The 10,151-nt window shown below is 38.0% G+C and overlaps 2 long non-coding RNA genes across 2 annotated transcripts in view; one reads left to right on the forward strand and one right to left on the reverse strand.

The window, feature by feature from the left end:
- The window catches only part of LOC116670247 (uncharacterized), a 5,733-nt gene extending 1,509 nt beyond the window's left edge, over positions 1-4,224 (reverse strand). The window contains exons 1-2 of the long non-coding RNA XR_004326980.1: positions 4,051-4,224; positions 513-518 (exon numbers count right to left, since the gene is read on the reverse strand). This is a non-coding gene — a long non-coding RNA (uncharacterized LOC116670247). The remainder of the gene's footprint in view (positions 1-512; positions 519-4,050) is intronic.
- Positions 1-6,972, forward strand: part of LOC116670246 (uncharacterized) — an 11,205-nt gene extending 4,233 nt beyond the window's left edge. Inside the window, exons 2-3 of the long non-coding RNA XR_004326979.1 lie at positions 2,716-2,717; positions 6,962-6,972. This is a non-coding gene — a long non-coding RNA (uncharacterized LOC116670246). The remainder of the gene's footprint in view (positions 1-2,715; positions 2,718-6,961) is intronic.
- The last annotated feature ends 3,179 nt before the right edge of the window (positions 6,973-10,151 follow it).

Here is a 10,151-nt window from a genome sequence, read left to right on the forward strand (position 1 = left end):
CTTCAATCTCATTGCACAGGTACTGCACTTGTCTATAATGACAATAAAGGCATTCTATTCTATTCTAAATAAGGCAGAACGCAACAGTTGTAATAGCGCCCCCTACTTATAGCCAAGTTGACTGTTCATGAAAGTGAATATCAGTCCTAAAACAAATGGCCATTCTTAGATCATTCTTGACATTTGATGGCATTTTTCTGTCATTAACAAGCCATACCAGTCATGAAAGCATGATGAGCATGCTTGGACACCCAGTCTGTGATATTTACATGGCTGACAGCATTAAGATGTCATTTCAAGTACAACAACAATTTGAATGCCAATGTTGCTGTTATAAGCCACGCCAGGGAAAGTGAGATGTATTTATACGTCATCCGTATTATGTTTATAACAGTAACATTTTCATACCAATAAACACCCATTTAACTAAAACCCCCGTTTAATTGTAAAGCCACACAGTTTTTTTGGGCAGGCAGTGTAAAAACGACACAGCACTGATGGATAGCAGTGACAAATTACTGGCAACGATGGGTATGAAAACAGCACTGATGTGCCAAAGGTTTAAAGAAAATGTCAAAAAGAAAGTGACATATTAGGATATACACAGAGCACATGGGCTGTATTCTTTCATCAACATGTTGTTGTCTGATGCTTAAAAATGGCAGCAACTTATTATCCAGATGTAAAAGGAAATACTGTGTCAGCAGCTTCATAAAATTACAGATACATGACTAACAGTTATGCAATTTCCCTTTAAGGGAGGTGACACTCATTAACAAATAAAAAATACAACAGCAGAATAAGCTCAAATCCACAGTGTGGGTGTTTTGCAGTCTTGTAGCACCTACACCCACAAGTACCGGCTGTTAACGGTTTATTGTTTTTTTTGCCTTTAGTTCACTGTTGGTGAGTGATTTTGATGATTTTTACAGTCATCTAGAGTCATCAAAACATTCTATACATTTAGCAATGCACTCCTATAACACTGTCAGACTCAGGGAGGACAGTTTAAAAAAAAGGGATCCAAATTGATGCAGCAGAACCAGAGATATTGTCTTTTTTATTCCACACAATTCTTAGAAATGACAAGTAACCAGATTCAGGATTACAAAGTCACCTTGCAATGATCTATAGATTGTGATCATGAATAAAAGGGCCTACTTTATTATTTTATAGTCTTTCGTAAACTCTTATCTGTCTTTATGTAAATGTATTTCTCATGCTCCAGCAGTCTGTTAACCCATTTGAAGTTGATTTTCCACTGAACTTCAATGTGCAAATTCATGGCAGCACAGACAATTGGTTTGAATCTTTTAACATTGCTTCCAGGCTCCAGGTTGGCACTTGGAGGGTGGAGTTTTGGGTCAGAACATTTTATCCAGGAATCTGGAGACTTTTGCTTAGATCACTCTGCCAGCACGACTTAAAAACAGTTTCCAATTTGTCCCGATATAGTGATATGGCATTAATGTGAATACGCTTGCCCATATGCTCTGTCTTGTCATTAGACTCACACAAGTTACCAAACGTGAAGGAAAAAAGAAGTGTTTGATGGCTTTACTTTATAGGCCGAGCAGGGCTATGCCATGTGGAGAGAGGTCGCTCACTGATTGCCCTATATTTCGTAAAATCCTAGACATGGTTGGAATCTGCACTTTCTGATTAGCCTGTGTTTGTATTAAAATAAGAGGCTGATGCGGCCCGCCGTACGGTTAAAACCTGCCCTGTTTAAGCCTGTTGGGTGCTAACTCTAGCAGGATAACTCTCATTTACATTTACATTTCATGTTTCTCTCTACTGACAGCACTCCACATTTAAAAAAAAAAAAAAAAGACCGGAATTGTCCTTTAAATGCATCAATCTGTTGCACTTTGAGAGAGAAATTAAGAGGCGAGATCTATGTAGAATCTGTGCAATGTAACCCTAAACAGATTGTTTGTAAATCATACATTTGAGTCATGAAAAGAAATCAAACAACCGTCATTACTTTATATTCTACTTATTGCAAGTAGGCTAGAAGACAGGGTATAGGGATCAAGTTGACAAAAAAAATTACAATGTATACTGTTCTAACTCTCTCTACATCAAAAGGACAAGCATAACACCTTATACAATATATAAATACTTTATATATAACATCCAATCTGTACATTTACTATTAAGTTTGTCAAACATGGACATTAAGCATTTTTTTTATAAAGTAAACCACAGGTGTCAAAGGGTGACAATCTATTTGAAGGAAAGCAATTTATTCTCACATTATTAAGACATTTCTGTGAGGCAGCAAAGGCAAGATGATCTCCAGCTAAAGTTAAAAGCATCACTCAAACCTAACAAACATCCACTAGACCTTATTTTTAGTCTCAGTCCATTGATCCAGAGTGCAGCAGAGCAACAAAATGAACAGCTATTGAATTAAAAGGATTTCTACTGGATGATACCTGACAGGTAACATAATGAAAATAAATTACAATTTTGTTTTACTTGCAGGAAAAAAGATAATCCAGTTCACTGGTTGAAGTTGAACAGACAACTTGTCCTGGTGGACAATAAGAGATGTTCAATTATAGCCGTCCTATCTCCCTTTTGATGAACTTGGCACCCTGAATTTTGGACATTTAATGTCCCTGGGCTTTGAGAAGAACAGTTATAATGCCCTGTTGTACTTCCAATCCTTTGGGCTCGACCCATGGATGGAGACCCTCAGGCAGCCAGCTGTTACAAAGGTCTGATTTGACCTGAACATAACATGTTCAGCTAAATTAATGACAATGAAAGGTGCATTTGGAGCTTATTTTCGATAAAAAGATTATGTAGTTTGTCGTGTAGATGAGGGGAAGCCAAACACTATTCATCCCACACTGCAATGACTTGAGTGCAGTGTGCACTTGAGTGTCATAGCTTCCTTTTAACGTTAGATAATTAGTTAACATTAGCTAACTATATATAGCATTACAAACATTATACATTGTTTTGTTATGATTTAACTTCACTACCAAGACTGAAAACTAACGATAAAATCAAACAAGTTTAATTTTATCAGAACGTCAACAGGAAAAAGACTCTTGAAAAGTTGTTTGGTGTAATGTTGGCAATAAAGTTTAATAAAAATCACAAATCTCAAGAATAATGGAAAGGATGTGAACTTACATATCTTAAGGGCAATATTTGAGGAAATATGCAATGCATTGGAATCACACATTTCAAATGGAACACATTTGATATGCCATTGCCAGAATAAGTTAGATTACTCGGAAACGCCGTTATTTAGGATGTGAGGACTACAATACATGCCATAGCAGATAATACAACATGTATTACTGAAGCATCTGGCCAACCAGCCGTATCACCAGTTTCCCTGCCTCACACTGTTAAATATAGCAGGCTGAATTTAATTCTTAAATCAGCCTAGAGATAGCATCAGATAAGACAACTATTATGCAGTAAGGTTGTGCTGCTGTGGAAATTACATTCCCATTTTGGCTTTTAAAAAGTACAGCTGTAAAGAGCCACTTAGCACCAACCTTTAAATAGAGAGTTAGATGGAACCCTATAATTACAGCTTCCATGTCACCTAACAGATGTAACTATAGCTTGTATGTCTGACAGCTCAGCTAACATGAACAGCTAATGGAAAAACAAAACATATACATGATTTCATGGTAAACCACAGTTATTGCATTAGTTCTGTTTTCCAAAATATTGTTATTTATTGTACATGCTACCTTACATTTACCAGTTGTTATTTTACATTGATAAAATTGAGATGTGTCATTGATGGGACTGGTACCATAGGGTTTCACCAAAATCAAAATGTAGCTATAAGCAACATTGGTGTGGATTAAGCTAGTTGTAAACCCCACTTTAGCTGCTGGTGTTATCAATACCTAGCTAGTCTAAGAACAGTCTGTAAACATGAATATTTGGTAGCCTAAACAGTATATGCATGATTCCATGGTAATCCAGAGTTCTTCCGTTATTTATGTTTTCCAGATTCTTGTCATTTATTGTACATGCTACCTTATATTTTTTAGCTTTCAGCTCAGCAACCTCGATTTTTGGCTGCTACACTCCCAGTGTTAGCAATCGCTAGCTAGTCTGTTAACATGAATGTTTGCAAGCCTCCAAGCACAGACGTCCCACTTTAAATCCTACCCGTTTTCTTTCAACATCCACTTATTTAACTGCTGTCACATCCCTTGACATGCCATCTCCTTTTCCCTCTATCCATCCTTTTCCATAGACGTCAAGTCAGTACTTGTACCTGCTCACTCAGCACTCACAAGCAAAAGCCCTGCTGTCAATGTTCTGGTAACTGTTAAGAAAACAATTTCATATTTTAGGGAACTCACAAACAAGCAAGAAACCGTTGCTACAGTGCATAAAAAAAAGGGAGGTGTTTTGTATGATATAGTACAGTGGCCAACAGTGGCAACGCACTGCAACTTAATGAAACACATGCAAATAGACAAAACACAAGCAAACACTCAAACGCCCTGTCTGTAAAGTGTCTTGAGATAACTCGCGGGGGGGGGGCATGTGTTTTTGGAGATGTGGAGTTGTGTGCTTTTCTTTTTGCATCCGTTTCTTTATTTGCAGCTTGTCTGTGTAATTGGTTGTGTTGTGTGTGTGTGCAGCGTGTTAGCTATATGCTGCACATGTGTTATCAAATTAATGAAGATGTTTTCGTAACATGCTTGTGTTTTGTCTATTTGCATGTGTTTTGTCAAGTTGCAGTGAGTCTGCCCCTGTTGGGCTATGTACTATAGTTTATTATAGTATGAAAAGGTAATTTGTATGAGACAGGGTTGACAATAGTAACCGCTGCCACACATGATACTGCACATATATAGATAGAAAGATAGATAAATATGTATTGATCCCAAAAAATGGGAAATTATAGTGTTACACCGCACAGAATATAAATATAAATGAAATACTAACATACAATATACATGAAATAATTATAGGATAAAATACATGAACAAATGTTTAAAATATATACAAGTTGGGAATACAAAATGTGAAACTGCTTAACTAGTAATGATAAATATGTAGATAAACCACTTGTACAGGTTGCACTTAGTGCAGTATTGTGATGTCTCAGAGTCTTATCAGCACCCAGTGATGACGTGTTAAAGAGTTTTATTGTCTGTGGTGGGAATGATTTCTTGTAGCAACAACTAAGCTGTCAGAGCCTCATAGCCACATTTCACAGAGGAACAATTTGCATCTCTACTGCTCAATTGCCATAATAGGAAGAAAATGGTGATAGGCAGTAGAAAACAAACTGGCGTCTACACGTGTTTTTCTTTTAAAAGCCGAGCCAACATCCAGACGCTCAACACATTATTCTTAGGTATAAGTTAGGTAAAAGTACAATGTAACCCTCTCAGCATGATGCATCCTGTACATAAAACAAGCACATGATGGAGATGCTTGTGGATTATCATAGTGATCATTCATCCATATAATCTGCTCTCAGCAACCAGAGCTATAGCATTTTTTCTCTGCTCCTAAAGCAGAAATTGGCTCTGCTCTCCTTTGCTGAGTAGTACATCTTTTGTAGTATTGAATAGTCTCTGTGTGATCCGTAATCAGCAAAATTACCCCTGCTCCCTACCACCAACCTCACTTCAGGACACACGCTTTTAAAGTAGCAATTTCTATCATACAATTGGCACTCTGAGTTTTGTCAAATTATTAAATATACACAGAAGCCAGAAGTTTTCAGAAAGCTGCAAGGAAGTCTGGCAATTCAGTAAAATGTATGTTATGGCAAATTTAAAATGTGCCTCCGTATCTGAATCTGCTTCACTAGATTACATTGAAGCAGCAAATAGCTATGGATATTAAGTATCCTGCTGGGACCAAAGCAGAAATCCTGCAATTCTGAAAGTCTTTCTTCTGTCAGAAAAGCTATCTGCTTACCAAAAATTCTTACACTGACATCTGACACATTCCCCTAACACTGTGAATTTGTTCCATTCAATTCTAGATTGGAAGCCCATCTACTTAAAATGCAACCTGCAACTTTTCAAAGTTATAGGCTTGACCCCACTTAACAAAGATTTACATTCACACTGCTTTACAGCCAGAAGTTAACAGCCTAGAACTCTTCTGATGGCACTTTTTCTTCTATTTCACTCCCTTTATAGACATCACATGTGTACATTTGCATGATAGCAGCAATTGAAGAAAGGTACAGTTCTAACGTCAGCATTATTTTTCCCACACTGAGCAAGAAAAAGCCCTTTGAGCTATGCTTTTACTGCTGTGACCGGATTTCTTGTCCCTTTCTGAGATAAACTGACACATGCTGCGGAGTACCTGAGGCACACACTTTCACAACAGGCTGTGACTCACATCGATGCCCACATGTAGAGTTATACAGGCTCCACACAGCACACACACAGCATGTGAGTGAAGTAGACTCATACACCATTCAGATATTTTGAACCCTCTGAACCCCCTGATGCTTTTAATCAGTTATCACTTCCTGTCCTAACACATGTTAGCCAGGCATAAATATATATTTGTCAGAATGAGAGGTTGTTACAATAAATGCTCCATGCTAATTTTGATAAAGTTTTTTCACAATTTTGAAAAGGTTTCATAATTTATTTTGTGTGTATGTCCTAACATGTGTCCTTTTTAACACACATCATATGTCTGTATATCAATATATAGTGAAGTATACCTAGAGTGTCAGTGTCTATAAGAGCAGTGTTTCCTGTTTTCTTTTTAACCATAACTGCATAGTCTCCTGAATCACTTAAAGGTCCCATGACATGGTGCTCTTTGGATGCTTCTAATATAAACCTTAGTGGTCCCCTAATACCATGGGGGGGCTTGACCAACTGCCACTTTACTCGTTTGAAATCCATGATGTCTCTCTCTTTCTAATGGGCGGGCAAATAATGTGGGGAAAACTAATCAAATACGTTGCAAATAGATTCAGTAATGTAGTGCTCCCATTGTTATTAACAACAATATGTTGACAAAAAACAATCTGTAATTTAGGATTTCTCTTTTGAAATGTATTTGCTGTTTCAAAGCAGTAGATAAATGTCTGTTTTGGGAGAACAAGTTGTTAATTAGAGCATGTTGAGGCTGCTGCTGGCTTTTACCAGGATAAAGGCTCCTGATTGAACTGTATCACTACACAGCATTTAAGTCAATATAGGGGTAAAGGTGGCTAATCTGTGGCTCAGGCAGTACAGGATTTATTGAGCACTTAAAATCTCACCAATCACCAATTTTAAGACTGAAATCTTGTCAAAAAGAAAAAACAGAGTGGAAGAAAAGACGATCAAAAAAGGAAGACAGAGGGTAATAGTATTGGTCAGGGACAGCCAGTAAGATAAATGAGAAGATGTTCCTTAAAAAGATAGATAGCAGCACTTTAGTGCACATGCTTCAGTAGTCTCCTATTTGCTGCACACACAAACACACACACACACTCACACACACACACACACACACACACACACACACACACACACACACACACACACACACACACACACACACACAATCTGTCTACTTTAAGTACACACACACACACATGCACACATGCCCACACACACACACACACACACACACACACACACACGCACACTCTTTCTCCTTTATGGCCCTAAATTCAAAGCCAACCAAGAATCTCACAATTATTCCTTTTCGTAATGTAGCATAATCACAGCCTCTGACTCACAAACACATTAATTCATTTCCTGTTTTTTTTTTTGTTTTTTTTTATGGTCTATCGCTGAAGTTCACACTCAGGTCTGGTGTTATTTGAGGAATTCAGCTTCACTATAGGGATCATGCTACTATCAGCGGCCCTTCTGTTCCCATGGTGACAGGACATCGACAACTATAGCAGCTTTCTGTCCCTCGCTCTCTTTCTGTTTTGAGTGAAAACCTGATAATGGAGCTGATTTAAATCACGATGTGTCACTGTCCAAAATAAATGGTTTTCAATTCACAATCTAAAATGTGCATGTGACAGCTGTTGGCTCTGCTGACTTCCAAAGCTGTCGTCATTATGAAACACTTAAATCATTTTGAAGTTCTGATCTCAATAATAACATCAGGAAATAAGCAATTTCACACTGCATTATTATGCATTTTGCTCAAATACAGAAAACTGCCTACAGGAGTTAAAGTTTTTTCTCATCAGTAATTTGCTTAATTTTCCTACATAAGAGGTTTGGTTTAAGTAAGATATGAGCTGCAGATATCTCAAGGAACACTTTCTGGAATCCACTCACAGCTAAATGTGCAATCAGCTTTCCGCCCTCTCATAGCAACCAAATAGGAACCACTCCACATATCTCCCCCACATTTCTTCCTCTATAAATAAATGTTTCACCTTAAACATCTATATTCTCTTTCACACTCCTACTTCATCAAGTCATGAATCTATATTTTTACTGTCTATTCATGAAAATATGTTTTTACTATCTATCTATCTGTCCATTTACTGTATCTGTCGACTTGGAATCAAATCTGCAGATTACCATGATCCACTTTTAAAGACAGGCTTTCAGGTTCAAGCTAATTCCCTGTTCCCAGGAGTCAGCTTGTCTGCTGTATAAAAGATAAACAGTAAAGAAGCACTGACATGTTGAGCACTGAGTTGGGTGGCTCCTTCTGAAGTTCACAATCATCTCCACAGTTTTTACCGCGTTAAGCTCCAGGCTGTTATGACCACATCAGAGAGCCAGCTCATAGATATGTATACGTAGATCCCGCCCCTGGCTTGTGAAACGCACCTCTTCCGCCGCCATCTTGCAACAGACTTCTAACCCGTTTTGCCATAGAGACTCATAGAAAAAGAAAGAATTTGATGTGACTTTTGGAAGTACATGTGAAGGAAATGAAAATGCTAAACTAAGCAACATGGAATAAGTTAATAAATTTCACAAGAGGTAATGTTAATGCTTCTTTGTGACTGTCCTGATACTGTGTTAAGCTTATGCTTGCTTGTGTCAGGTAAAGTATTTTTTATTAGTAATATATACGTAAGTAAGATGCCAAAATCTGTGTTTGTCATAACTGTTATTAAAGCGGCAGTTCCAGGCTGAACTAAAGCCCTTGAGTGGCCACTTGAGGCAAGTCAATCCCCATCTCTCTTATTACTATTATTATTATTATTATTATTATTATTATTATTATTATTGTTATTATTATTATTATGGGCCTTACACCTTTCAGCAACTGTACAGGGATTACATGTTTTTTATAATTCATATTTTGGTTTGAAAACGCACTTTTTTTTTTTAAACCAATTACCCTGTATCATTAATACATGTCTGACATTTGCAGCATAACAAACAGCTTGAACAACGTATCGGACAGACCTCCTGTCATATGGGCAGCGATTCACGCTCCGTTATATATTTGTCTCTCTCCTTGTTTTGTTACCACTGTGTCTATTGTATCGTATATGTTTGTTTGTCCCCACTGTGTCTATTGTATCAGTGTGTGTGTGTTTGTCCCCACTGTATCTGTGTAATCTGTTGGTGTGTTTGTCCCCACTGTATCTGTGTAATCTGTTGGTGTGTTTGTCCCCACTGTATCTGTGTAATCTGTTGGTGTGTTTGTCCCCACTGTATCTGTGTAATCTGTTGGTATGTTGGCGTCCTCGGCTGGAAGTAGGTCAAGAGGCGTGGCTGGTGAGCTCCTCTCTGCTCAGCTGTTGGCGATTCCGCTGATGCGTACCTGCGTAGCTGTCGCTACTCACTCATCTACCCCGCAGTATATATCCCTCTTCCTCTGCACCAGATCTCGGTTTCCACACCTACCAGTGTGGTAACCAGGTCAAAACTGTGTTCTGAGTATCTTCAGTTTGTTGTTGAGTGGTTTTTCCTCGTGTTTTGCTAACGTTTAGACAGTGGTGGGCTGTCAGGGCCGTCAGGGCCTTCTCTGCTGGCCCTGTCATGTGTGTCGAAAAATCAATTACTTTTTCAGTACGTTACAATTATATTTCCAGACAGAACATGGTAGTTGGATTTTCCATGTCATCTAAACGCATCACAGTTCTGTGGACCAGCACTAGTAGCATTGCTAGTCCTTCGTTGAAGCTGTCATTTCCCATTTGATTATAACTTTGAGTGACATGTGTATCAGCCAATCAAATTTTGATG

This window comes from Etheostoma spectabile, chromosome 20 (assembly GCF_008692095.1).
Source record: "Etheostoma spectabile isolate EspeVRDwgs_2016 chromosome 20, UIUC_Espe_1.0, whole genome shotgun sequence".
Classification (NCBI taxonomy): Eukaryota; Metazoa; Chordata; class Actinopteri; order Perciformes; family Percidae; genus Etheostoma; species Etheostoma spectabile.